The following is a 15,058-nucleotide window of genomic DNA, read 5'->3' on the forward strand; positions in this document are numbered from 1 at the left end:
TGGTCGTACCATTTTCGTATCCTCTGCACTCTGGCCTCTTCCAACAAACATCTGAACACACGTCCTCCTATTTCCGTTGTGATACAGAAAACCGTGGAAATAATAACCGATCGTCAAGTGTTTTCCGTAGACTGATCATTGCAAACTCGATTGGTATCTTGGATGGTTCGTTTATTTCGTTTTGTACTCATGAAGACATCATAAAGAGTACATTTGCAAGTCGTATATACCGATAGAAAATTGATTTTATTTTCAATATGTCTGTTCGTTGTAATATTTTATTAATTAGCAGAGAAATTATATTTTTCAAATCTCTAAAAGTATTCTATTAAATCTGGCAGAGCTAGCCACAGCAAGAGGTAACGTATAAAGAATCAATTTACGAGAAACGTTCTCCCTGACTTCCACCTAAATATTTCTACTGCAGACTAATCATTACAGAACGATCCTGTAGAATTTTCTATGTTCATAGATATTCCCATACAAATGAAAATGTCAAATTGCATTGGGTATCCAAACGCTTGCGCGCAGTATAGTGTAGCCAGGGGTGGCCAAACTTTTGTACCCTACGTACTAATTTTTTCTCAAGTGAGCCTCGATTATTTTAGCGCTACTAGATTATTTTAACAACAAAAACGTGTATACAAATATAAGAAGGACATTAGAAAAAGACAAACTAACTTACTCTGACAAATAATAATAATTGTTAGCGCAAGAATATTAAACACATGCGCTCTGAACTTCCCAATTTAGTTGTATTTCCATTGGACGTTCTTCCGAACATTTCTGATCAATGTTTAGGAAATGAGGACTCAGAAACGTCATGTAGATCAAGACGTTGAAACGATTGGCATCGATCGTCTTATCGATCGCTTTAATTTACCGTTTCTAGATGACAGCAGATTAACAATTAAACGTCTTTTAAATGTGATTTGTTAAATTGAACCAGCGCTGTTCCAATAAAAGCAGGCTCGCGGGTGAGAAATAGTTTAATTTTCAAGAGAAACAAGTTTAATTAATAAATAATCAATTCTCACTAAATTCGGCTCCTGTAAAAATTCGGTAATAATTTGCACAGTTTTTTTTTCGTGTCTAATTGTTAATAAATGTGATTCTACAGGATATTTGCGAAGTTCATTGCGCTTGTGTAATTGCCATTTTCAAGACACGCGCACAGTCCAGTGCTGCAATAATAAACTCGTCACGGAAGTACCTAGTTCCAGTCGTTGTTGCAACGACAATAATAATATCTTACTCTAACAGCTTGCTCCATGCGACACGGTTGGCCACCGCTGGTGTACACGTTTATCCGGACGAAAGAGAAGCCACCACTCGGCCATTGTTCCATCCCGAAAAATCAGCAAGCGAAACGCTCGTGGATAAGAACGCTTTCTGTTAACGATCCGATCCCTCTTCGCAAGCCAACCGACAATATTAATAATCGTCCCGGCGGAGCAATTCCGGAGAGACAGAGAAAGAGAGAGAGAGTAAGAGAAAGCTGGCAGCGTTGGTTGTTATCACGCAACATTACCCGAAAATAAAGGACGCGGTTTGCGAGGAATGAGAGAGACGAGGACGAGGGACAGGTAGCCTCGGAGTACAATACACACCCCTATAAGGCGCACGGATCTTGCAGAATCCCTCGCAATGGTCGGATAAGAGGGCGGAGGAGGGAAAACCCTCGACTTTCGAGGACGAGCCAAGTGCAATGATGCTGCACGAACTTCAACCTCTCCTCTCCACCGCACTTCACCGAACCTTTCTTTATCTCCTCGCGTACGGTTAATCGCATTAATGTCGCCCGTTTTCTTTCGCCCGGGACTTTTTGCCCCGTTTCTTTCGCTCTTCGGACGTGGGTATTTATCCCCCACCCCCAAAGGAAAATTAATCGCAACCACCGCGGTAAGAGCTCGCAAGTGGCGGCAGTTTCGCAAGAGGAAGTTACTCGCATGCGATACTGCGAAGAGAGAATCCCCACGAGGATAATTACATTTTTGGAACAGATACGGTGAACGGTCACAAAATTGTTCGTATACTCGATGAAAAATCGTTGTAATTTCGTTAGGAAAGGAAATTATCTTTAAACTGTTACAATTTCGTAAAAGAAAATTGTACAACGATCTAGATTGGCCTGATTCGACAATTCCAAATTTATTTTATTTAAAAAATAATTTACTTCGAAGTTTTTTGCTTCATAACGAAGGTGGGAAAAGATACTTTGTTCTGTTTTTGAAGAGTCAAAATCGCTGGTAAAATTCTTCCATGGCTAGGTTTCGAAAATTGAAATTTTTTTTTCTTTACAAAATTTCCTGCACAAATTTCTTTTCGCCATTTCATTGAACTTTGAACATTAGACGACGAAATGTTAAGATTTCTTGAATAGCGTTTAATATTCAATATATTGGAGGAATATATAAAATCGTACAATAAGTTTTGAAGATTCGCTGTAAAGGAGAGACTTCAGTTTTCAAAGCCATGATAAATCTAATCGCGAAAGAAATTTTTCAATGATTTTACAGACGTTTGAATTTTTATCATTATTAACACTAGAACAATGAAATTTATACAATAAAGCGCAGACAAATTTATACAATAAAGAGCAGACAACACAAACTTCTATCTATATATAAAACTAAAAATCATTGAAATCTTTGAAAATACACTGTTATAAATTTTCAGTGGAAAATTATAAACATTTTGGTAATTCTGTCAACAACAAAAGTTCATATGACGTAAAAACATAAAAAAAAAAACAAATTTACTATTGTCAAAATAGATGCTTTGTGTTTTAAAATGAAACTAAGTGGATAGTTGCACGATTTTTTTTCACAAAGTTGTTAACAATTGTTCATCGAGTATAACAATTTTTTTCGAGCGATTGTATTTCTTTCGTAGTTTTATTTGTTTGTAGATTTTCCAAATTCATACATACATGAAATTCTAAATTGAATATTATAAAACACATACGCACACAATGGCAAGCGTGTAAATATTAATAGCAAGACTGTGAATTTTATATTTCGAAATTTATATTTATAAAGTTTATGGACAATCGACGAGATAGAATTCACACAGAGATTGATTTTCGTATCTTTAAATTTCTCACGAATGGATGGAACAATAACAATCAGTTACTTAATATTTCTGTTTCATTTCTATGAAAATGTATTTCTATGTAAAAACACATTTCTTGCACTTCAGAACATTGCAAATATAAAATGAATTTCAATTTTAATTTCGCGTGGTAATTCCAAGTTGAACTTGCTTCATTTATATGGACGTCATTGAGAAGCAATATAAAACGAGTGACGGAAGGAGGAAGGAAGCGAAGACGTAAATAAATTGTTGGAAATACACACTAAGAACGGAATGACAGACAGGCTCGAAACGAATTTATTGAAAAATGATTTATCAAAACTCCTGAAATACCACTGTCGAAAGATTAATTGATCTCTCAACACATTGCTTTCAATTAAACTTTTCTTGAGAAACAACAACATAGTACCAAAGAATAAGAGGGCTGCTTTAGAAATTTAAATGACTTTAAAATAAACCTTCTAAGATTCCAATGAAAAATTAAATTGTCCCGAGTCGCCCTATTTATAATTTCATAACCACGTTGCATTCTGTCAATCACGCTCTTTCGGAGCAAATGTCTGAAATATTTTTCCCACCTCATCCGTACCGAAAAATGGATTAAAACGCAGAATAAACCGGATCTGGTTGATTCTACCCGTCAAGATCCACGTGTCTATTGTTCCGGCTGCCGCCGGAAGGGAAGTTCCGAACTCGACAGTGCAAATGTTTAAACAAGAGGAATCAAAGGACCGGATGGGGTGTCTTCTGGCTTGTTAGACCAGCCCTCGATGCGTAAACGTTTCCAGACGAGCGAACCCCCGAGCCCAAGGATACTCCCTCCTCCTTGCTCGCGTTCTCAAAAGACGGGCTCCGGATTAATTATATTAACGTTTTAATTAATCAAGCTTGGACCCCGGCGAGAGAGAAACAAAGATAGTTGCACGACATCTCCAAGACGACGACGACGACGACGAGAGCCCAAGTTGGACTTCGATTGAAACGGAGCCTCTCTCACTCTCGTTAGCGTGTTTATCTTACTTTCGTCGATCTTTCGCCGAGAGATAAGCGCAGCTTTATTAGAGAGAAAGTTAAAGAAAATAGGCGCGAAAGTTTCCTAGTTCTTCGCGGAGGAACGCGGCTCTAGTCCCGGGGATTTCACTGGCTGGCTGCTACTTCGAACCGTTAATGAAACAGAAACACACTCTAGCAGCGATAACTGGATGAAGAAACATCCGTCTTGATTTGGGAATGTAATTAACAAAAATATCAATCGATGCTGTGCCTTGTTCTTCGTTATTAAACCGTTGTTCTCTAGGCGTTTTTTATCTAGGCTTCTCTCTTCTTTTATTTTTGTTCATGTCAACGTTTGCAAACGGCGATGTGCGAATAGCAAATTCATCCAGTAGTAAATATTAAAAGGCACCTTTAATATTTAATTAAAGGTATTATGCTAATTGTTCAAAGATTAATTTTAATATTTAATTATAATTAAAAGTATTGATTGCTCAAAGATTAATTATTTCTGATTATTAATACAGTTTGCTGATCTGGAAAGGTAGCGCTGCTTCTGATTATTAATTCATCGTTCATTTCCACACTTCGGTCGATTACGTATTTAGAGCCCCGGGCCTCTTGATCATAGCGAAGCTATTATCGCTTATGGCTAGCAGACATTCGATACAATAAACTACTACGAAGAATACACCGAGTAAAAAAAATTTCGTTCATGTCGAGCGTTACGTAAAAATCAATCAAAATACTCGATATTTATGGACAGCAATGTTAATTATATTAGATGAAGATATACAGGATGTTTCACGATTCGTAGTCGACCGATCGGGAAGTGATTCTACGTTGTAAAAATGTGTCGAAAAGAAAGAATACTAATTTTTTGTTTCAAAGACTTCGTTTTCGAGGAAATCGAGGAGTTTGAAAATTTTTCGAGAACACTTGAATTCAACTAATTTCAGACGTGACACGAGATTATTCCACGTACGTAAGATTTTTATCTACGTAGAAAAAAATTTTTCTGCAAGACGCTCCGTTTTCGAGAAAATCGAAACACTATGCTTCTCTTTTCTCGAGATGTTATATTACTACAAATCAATCACGATACTCGATATTCGCTCACAAACGACAGGACATGTACGTACTTCTAAATATACAACAGTTCTAATGAATTCCATCAACCTGCATCGTTTTCACAAGAATCGAAGCTCGGCTATATCGCCAAGAATTCCCGGAGAAGTCCTACTCTACTCTAGCTATCAAAATTTACCTGCAACGTTAATGTTTCAAAGGATCCGTTTTCGCCGCGGGTTTCAAGTAATTAAATGCTATGCCCGACTTCAAACGCCTGTGGCTATTAACACTAAATATACCAACACTCGGTCAAACAACCGGTTCAAAAATTTGATTTCAGACTCTGTGTTCATTGTCGTATCTTTTGTTCATTTAACTCTCGTACAAAAGAGATGAAAGCGTACAATTTTGTTTCTTATCTAAAAATTACTCTGTGTGTTGTTTCCTTTATTAAATTGACAATTAGTTGTATTGTTTTCGTAAAAGAACATTATTGGTTATTTCGTAACCAGTCATTTGATCGGTTATGGTCAAAAGGAATAGGTATATATAAGATAATAATACGTTTAGTATACATATATACAGTAGTGCCCACTTAAGCGTCCGTCGCTATCCCCACCAATTCTTGGATTATTCGCGAAACAAAACAAGCGATATTTCGGCACAATATGATCGTTTCGGATACATATCGATCAAGGTTGGGCAAATTTTATATTAAATAACAAATACATATCCAACTTATATGTATTAATAGAGATTATGGACACATACTATGTGTACTGTTAATTTAATATTGATGAAAGTGTAACAAGACCTTTTTATTCAAAGTTTCCATGAAATTATTGATAATCATCAATCAACAACTACTTCTATAGGAATTTCAATAAATTTTCGAGAAATATCAAATTAATTACAATCATTTGACAATTATCGCTTTATTATTAGTTTAAAAGTACGTACGTACGTAAATTTAGAATTAGTTTAAATGTTCAAACTATTTCAGCTTAAATAAAATGTCAAAATGTTAAATTTCTTTGCAATCAGATAATGTAGTAAACAATACTGAAATTCGCCGCGACACGTGCCCTGATATCGGCATAACATTTGACGCTGTCATCCCCACTTTTTCTTTCGGTACCAATTCGGTACCAGAATATGTTGTCATAATATCTTAAGCGTCTGCTTTCGACGCACGTCGAGAATATTTGGCCCAAAATTGCAATATTTTCTCAGTTTCAAGTATATTGAAATGTAACCCAGGCAAAAAACACCCAGGTAATCACTTACTTCCCAGTAATTTTTATCCAGTGATGTATCGATGAATTCAAAAAGAAGACGAATTATTGTACGACGGTTTGGTCACTCGTTATGGTCCGCGCAACCAGTTACCAGCGCAAGACAGTTAAAGGGAGCACTACTGTATCTTCTACACATCCAACTGTGTTCGTATCGGACCGAAAGAGACCGATAAAAAACGCGATTCAAATGAGAGACAATTGAGCGTGAAGAGCCAGAGAGATGACATAATAATCGAGAGGGAGAGAAAGGGGCGGAAGACGCGTGAGGCGTATCCGGCCGCGCGGCAGATCGCTGGTAGTCCGCTGTAATTGAGATATCGTCAGTGGGACACGTGCGCCTGGCTAGAGGCTAAGACAGTGGGGTCCCGGGGTTCATAAAATTAATAACCCATAAATCCAGGGGAATATCGCCGGGAAAATTGCCCGGACATATATTACGCCGACTCGCCTTCGCCCCGCCCCTTTCTGCCGCCGATATTCGGCCAAGGAACGACCGACCGTTTTTGAGGGCTCGTACAACCCGAAGGGAACCCTGCTCTCTTCCGACTGAACACGCCGACACATCGCGAGGGTTTAAACTACAGTTTAAATCATTTCTCGTTTTCGACATGTCTGATGTAAATAATTCGAATAATTGATTCTACGAAGAAACCCTAAGTCAACGAGGAGGTTGTAGATAAAAATCAATAAAACACATTGTTGTCAATTTCCTCATCGTTCTGTGTAACTTTGTGTAACTCTCTGGATGAAATTATCTAAAGTGTTGAATCTAACACCGAACGGGGAGTATCCTGAGCGACCTTGAATCTTGTTGTGTGTAACCTCGTTGTTAATATGTATGAAAGCAAAAGAAAAGTCCAGTTTCAACGAAACGGCACGCTCTGTCTGGGCGTGTTTCAACGAAACGGGGATTCCGACGAAAAGTGAAATTAACAGTGGGAATTGTAAGTGGCGCGGATATATCAGTACGTTCTACTTCCGCAGCGAACGGAAGGAACGTGAGAATCAATGTTTAGTCTGCAAACAAGACTGTACACGGCTGCGTTACTCGCAGCGTGCATCTGTTACGATCACATTGTTCTAAACAATGCCCAGTGGCCTCGCTGCTCTCAATCAGACGGTGTGTAACTATCCGACAGGGTTACTTCCTGCCCTCTCCCGAGTCGCTCATTCTGCACCTCCCGCTCTCTAGCTACTCGGATACTCCCTTAGGAGCGGAGTGTTTTCGAACCGGTGAGGCCACTACCCTTGTTTATCCGGCAACGAAAATCTGATCCTTGTGATATATAAAACCTACGACCTGGCGCTCGTTCAAGTAGATTAACCTCGACTATGGCCAGACATCTCCGTAGAGAGCGATTTATCTTCGACTTCGTCGAGGAGCAAAGGGTTCGCGTATTAAATATTAATCATTTAAACATTGAACGATAACGATAAATATTGAATATTTGCGTTCAAGATTAATCTGTTTCAAAAATCGACGAAACAAATAATAAAAAGAGTTTGCGATGTGTTGATATATTAACTTGAAAATTTCATCATTTCTGCGAGATAAATTAAACGAACATTAAAAACAAAAAGTTTTTAACAGACTTTTCAATAGTGTGTACGTGTATATTTATGACAAAATAGTGATAAGAGAAATGTGGTAGAAAAATATTCGCGCGACAGAGATTTATCAATTTTCTCGTTTATCTATAACCCTTTGTCCATAAAAGTAAATCAATGAATGTTCACAAGTAAGTTTACGAGGACGAAGGTAAAGACGATCATTTCACTCGTTCGAAAGATCCAAATATTTCCCCGTGAAACGGAGTTGACGCAGCCTTCGTTCCCTAAAGATTAATCGGCCGTCTCGGCCAAAGTTCCCGAGGTAAACGAAATTCCGCCACGTATCGCGTAATTGCGTGATTCGTATTTGATTATTTAGAACGAAAACACGATCGACGGTGTATTATTCAAGGCACTCGGTCGGGATCTACCCGATAAATTCCTCGAGTGCCTACGCTACCTTCAATCACTTAGTAAGTCCTTTGAATCCCAGTCACGATCCAGCAAACTACGCCAGAGACTCTCGATACTCAGAAACTGCGAGATAGGAGCCGCGCGAGAAGACGCGGAAGAAAAAGAAGCGGACATGTATAACAAGCGGCGGAAGGACGGTTCTCGCAAAAATCGACGATTGACGAAGTTGCACGTTGATGGAACTTGCACGGCTTCTCGCGAAATCTTTCGGGAGTATAACAACGTCGAAATTTCCACAGACACCGGGATTAGTCTTTGCAAGAGGTTCGCAAACAACGAGCAACTCGCGTTGATGCGTGCTTCACGATGATACGTTTACACAGTTTCTTGCGTTTCTCTGTATCAGCGTTGCTCTGTTGAGAGCAAGTCAACAGCCAACAATAAGTCAAATATGGCAGCCACGCAGCTCGCCTCGTTCACTTGCAGTACAACTTTGCATTCCTCCGGCTCGTTCGCAGATGCCTTTCGAGGACTAGATAAACCGGGCCAAGGATCAACAAGCTCGACTACCAGGGAGAAGAATCCCGACTACGAAGCTAAGGACTCTGCGTTTAATAATATTTAATCGGAATTTAAACGACACGAGAACAGCGAGGAGCAAAGAGAAAGAGAGAGAGAGAGAGAGAGAGAGAGAGATAACAGCAGAATTTATCGGGGAATGTTGGATAATCAGAAGGGAAGTTAGTTTCACGATAAAATTATGAAGACAATTTCGATATATATTTAATATTAATACAAACGCAGAAACGTTGATGTTGAAATGTGATATAATCGTGAAAACGATTCGTTCGTAGTGAGCGATTTTATCGGGACACCTTGGGAGAGTTGTGGAAATGCTACACTAACTAAGAGACAAGTAGAATTCTAATGTGCTCTTTAATTACTGTTGGACGCTTAAACGGGATGCTCTTCAAAACTTAATATTCCATCTCTCCTTTCTAAGTAATGCTCTACACTTTGTAATTGCATGAAGCTAAGTGAGTTATCCAATATTAAACTGTGTCATTAAGAAGTTTAACGTGATGAAGGCAAACTTATTATATAATTCAATTCTACGAAGGAGATGTAATAATTAAAATCATACATTGAAACTCTTGTGTACCTATAAACAATAAGTATTTTTCTTATTGAACATTCATGTCCCTTACTGAATCAACAATATTTCTTAGCTTCTGTGCTTGTCCTTCAATCTTTCTTACAAAGGGCCACCCCAAAATTTCGATTATTTATTTCTCATTATTTTACAATTAACTCAAGTTATTTTATTATTTTATAATAACTTATTCTACGAGTCATTCGTTTATTAAATCGATCAGCGCCACGAAACAAAAAAATAAAATAGGGAAAGTGATAAAATGGTATTCAAACTCCAACAAATATCGCGAAATTGTGAACTTAATTTTCAAACGCGTATGAAATAATATATTCCATTTTTTTCATTCAGCGTGACGCTGAGCCTCGATTATCAAAAAAAAAAAAAAAAAATTCATTTTAAATATAAAAACGTTAATCACAAAAATTTTAAAGAAAAGTCGATCGCATTGGCCCGCAAATTGGCCTCAATTGTCCAAATAACGTGCGTCGTCGAGCAAATATTTGCATCTTTCCTCTCCGCATGGAAACGCGAACCGAATCGCAGGCAACGACCCGGAGGATTCGATAATCCTCCACGTCGTTTCATCCCGTCGACATCCTATCATCCCGTTCTCGGTAAACTTTCCAATTGACATAACCGTCTATCCCAACGCGTACGTTGAGAAATACTCCGATAGATAGCCCTTTTCGCCTGCTCGCGCGTGTATCCACGTATAAAACGCACGCATGTGCGCCCACTTCCCCCGCATGCTCTTCCGTAATACGTCGCCCGCATAGGAAATTCATAAGATATTCGGCTGGTAGCGAACAGTTGCCAAGTATATTCCGAAATATACGCGCGAGTATATCGAACGTCGGAAGTGACAATCGCGGAGGAAATCGCTACGACCACGATCTGATCCGCCGTTACATCGACGAGAGAAGGGGCAAAGGCTTTTCGGTGACAAGCCAGGAGATTAATTCGATGGTCTGGAATGAAAGTAATATCGGGGGGAGGGGGAGGGGGGGGGACCAGTGAATAATGAACTGAACGCGGCCGCGCGTACACGAACGAAAATACACTCGATTTAACTTTTAATTAATGGATTCGTTAGGGTAATTGAGTCGACCCTGGCACCGGTGTAACTTTTATCACCGCACCGACAGACCCGCGGACAAGCACGCTCTGACTTTCGCGGGGCTTTAAAACTTTCCTCCGCCGTATACTGTTTTCAATTATTTTGGCAATTATCCTTTAGAAGAGGAGAATGGACAGCGGCGGGAAGTAAAGAGGAAACGTTACGTTGGGTTGGTGTTTTATCGTTGGACGAGGTCTGTGCGAGTTTATGGGTCCGAAAGTGCACGAAATTCGTAAAATAAATAGAATATTCGATAGATGGTATTTATTGTAGAAGTTAGTAGACAAAATACGTTTATATTTAAGTCTCGTGCTTTTAGTTGCATGTATAAAAATATTACACTGAAATTGGTGTGTTTTATTGTTGGATTACGGGTTTGTGCGAAAGTGCACGAAACTCATAGAATAAATCAAATATTCGAGATAGAGTATTTATCGTAAGAGTTAATAGATGAAATAAATTTATATTTAAGTTTCGTTGCTTTTAGTTGAATGAAAAATATAACATTGGATTGGCTTTGTCGTTGGATTGCGAGTTTGTGGAATATTTATGGATCCAAAAGTAATATACGAAATTCATAAAATAAAATAAATAAATTATTCGTAATTATTTAAGTTTTGTACTTGCAGTCGCATGTATAAAAATGTAAAACATGTAAAAGTCTATTTGCCACAAACAGTAAGAGAGTTTGAACTACGTAAGATTCACAGGAGAGTGAAGATTACAAATGAGAACCATAGCAGAAATTTGAAGAAAAAGTAGAAGTTTGAAATGATCTCGCCACTGAACATTTTTTTTAAGATTAAAGGATAGAAAAAATGAATCGTAACATTGACAAACCACGGTACTCTAATTGTACTTTAATTGTATTATAAATCTACAATCTGCTACAAACGATCGAGGAATCGCGAAAGAATTAAAATCTCGAAAATCAGAGTTCAGAGAAAACTCCGTCAAGTCATTTTGTTTTTTTTTTTGTCAAAATAGGTGTTATCTCACGCGTAACGAACAAAAGCTTACTTGCACTGACCTAACAATCGTACCGAAACCGAGAGTAAACGACACAAAGGGAAAATCGACGCGTGCAAGATTGAGAAACGAAATTCGTGGCCGTGTGTCTCGCAGTCGGCAAAGTGATCAATATGTCGAGGCGCGGAATCGACGGAAATTCGTTGAATCGGCAGGCACTGCGGATGAGTAAACGACAAAGCCTGGCTTTGTCCCGTTCCGTGCATCGGCGCCGGCCGGAAGAGGAAATCGAAAGTGTGATAGACCCTCTCTGCGATGCAGCAAAGCCTGTGTGCAGTCTGTGTGCAGTCTGTCTAGCGCAGCCGGTGCATTAATGCTCGGCCCGATCAGCGAAAAGCTGAATAACCAGACCAACTTCCCTCTGACCCTTTCTCTTTCCTTTATTTTTCTTTTCGTTTCTTTTTTTCTTTCTTTCTCTTCCTTTTTTTCTTCAGCTTCTCGGCTAGACGGAATTTATCATCGTCTCAGCGTCTTCCAATCTTTACTCTTCGACCACGAGAAATTCCCAACCAGTTCAGTTTCAGACTCGCCAATTCTTCTTTGTTTCACGAATTTTATTCATTGTCAATAGAGGCGAAATGGTGAAAATGTTTGAAGCAACGTGGGCAGAAGCTAAAATTCTAAATGCGAGTTTACGATATCATTCCGATAGTAGCTTGTTCCGATAAATTTCATTAGTTGTGGGATTCTTCTCGATCGAACGAGAACAACAACTCACGTTAACATTTTGGGCGAATATCTGGGTCAATTATCACGTTTTATACGAGATCAACCGGGTCCTTCTGCGCAATAATTTGCCAACTAATAACACTGGCGAATCGACAAGTTGGAAGTTATAGGTTATAAACTTCTGTTTTACGATTTGACAATTAACCGTGTTACGAAGTAATCAAGCAACTCGTAATTTTGTCATTGTTGCGTTTGCTTCGTTATCACGCTACTTTGTTGATACACATGCTAATAACTATGCAGTGCGGATTTCTATGCAAAAGCATGTTTCGATATGTAATTACTATTATGTTTTATGTATTTAAATTGAAAATCATATATATTGAATACATATTAAATATATATTGAATACTCCTTTTATGTGTATTGTGGTCATTGATGATTATGTACAATAATTATAATTATGTGTACTATTATAAGGTTCCTAATTAACTACTAATACTAGGTCCCCAATTATAAATCAAAATAGATAAAACGGTTCTTATAGTTGACAGACATATGTGAATGAAATTACGATGATTCGTTAAAAATCTCAATATATTTAAGCATTAACATTGTCCTGTGAATCGGTTAGTACGATTGAGAATATTGTTTGATTAAAATGCCGAAATTTGAGAAATGTAGTTGCGGTAAACAAGCTCGTAAGAAAATAGATTCACTTCCAAAAAAAAAAAAAAAAAAAAAAGAAGAAAATTTGATTTACCTGAAATACATAAAATCGCAGAGACATTAAGCGGTAAAACTTTATGAAACAGACGAGCATACCGCATACTGAAGCAAATACAAATATGCGCCCATTACACAATTTGGAACATTAAATAAGTCAAGACAGTAATTCATATTTCTTATATATTGTATTCATATTTTCCACGCACATTTGCATATGTTTCGCCCGCATAAAAGTCCACGGTCTATTAACAACGTTGTTATAAAATCAATAGTTCAATTTCGCGAGAGACAGAGGCACTTCAATATTTACCAACGAGGTGGTTATTTATAAAGCCACGAGATATTTAAGGATTTACTCGGTACGTTGCGCAAGTTTCATTAATTCGTCGAATGAATTCAAGATCAATTAACCGTCACATCATTATCTTTGGCGGTGTACCCTCGGTTATATAATAGATCCTTCCCGTGAATGCCGTCGAGACTCGCCACCCTTTGGCCCCGATATCTCTTCAGCAGCCTCTTAATCAACGCGATCCAACGAGTCGGGAGGGACGACGAGGAGAAAGAGAGAAGAAAACGAGAACGAAAGCGGACAACGAGCGATGACACGCGGAATGAGGGAGAAAGGGAAAGCACGGCCGGAAATGAAATCGAAATTATTTTTCTCTTTTTTCCTTTCTCCCCTTTTCTCTACGTCTAGATACACACACACACACACACACATACGTGTACATGTACAAGGGATCGAACGGCTGAAAAATACCATCGAACGCGAAAACACCAGTAACGAGAGAGGAAAAAAACGAAGAGAAATGGGGAAAAAGCCACGAGTCGAGAGGCTGGAACGTTTCCTTTCTTTTTTCCCTTTTTCTTTTTTCCTTTTTTTTTTTTTTCGCCCGACCGGCAGAAACCGGCGTTATGTAACCACTCGTGGAATCCGGACCATTCTGCGTCACTCGGCGTTTCATCGGAGTGTTCGCCTAACCCGCGAATAACACGCCTCGAACGAGCAAATGACGCGTGCACGCGTTTACGAACGAGCTGTGGGCTGCCCCCCCATAAAGATGCAAATAGCCGATTGCCTCTCGAAATGAGAAGTATCGAGCATCGTTCAGGCCACGCCGGGATTGCTAGGCTACCACCTCTCGACCCGTGAAACTATCTCTCTTCGGCCTGAGCGAGAAGAATCTGATCGATCGTGGCAGTCTAGGCTAGACTATCGATAAATTTCTATAACAGTTGAAGAGCAAGTTGTTTGGAATCGAATAGGGAGATAGTCACTGCTAATTAATCGAGAATCAAGGTGAAGAATATCGGTGACGATTCCTTTGCTAATTATCGACGTTAATTAACACGAGGCTCTCAGAGAGGAATTTTAATTAATCCCATCGCCGTTGGACAAAGTGTTTCGTTTACAAAGGTGAATTTTCAAATTTAAACGTTCTCGATTTAAGAATTTACAGTGCAACAGCTTACAAAACCGTGAAAGTAAAATTTCTGTAAAGTAAAACGGCACGATATAACCATGAAGTCATGTATGGACGAACTGACTCAATCGAAGGCGAAGATGATGTTAAACCGAGCAATCCAGTTTTTATTATCATCAGCAGAGAAAAAAAAAAACCGGAACAAACAAAATACTAATTGAAAAGAGAATATTTGTTCGGCAGATTTCAAAATTCAGCAACAATGAAAGCGGTTTTAATCAAACTGCGTTTTTTTCAGCGATTGCTTCGACCGCGAGCGTTCGTACTATTTGTAGATAATTTAAAAAAATACTGAAATATATAAAACACTGTGGAACGTTTAACGACCGGAACAAATCCCCCCCCCATTTAAATTCCTTCAACTCGATAGAAAATATGAATCCCCCATAAGTATCCGGCTAATCTGGCGATTACGAACGAACCGTTCCTCATATCTGGATAATGCATG

The sequence above is a fragment of the Frieseomelitta varia genome, unplaced genomic scaffold (assembly GCF_011392965.1).
Source record: "Frieseomelitta varia isolate USP_RPSP 00005682 unplaced genomic scaffold, Fvar_1.2 scaffold_317, whole genome shotgun sequence".
In the NCBI taxonomy this organism is placed as follows: Eukaryota; Metazoa; Arthropoda; class Insecta; order Hymenoptera; family Apidae; genus Frieseomelitta; species Frieseomelitta varia.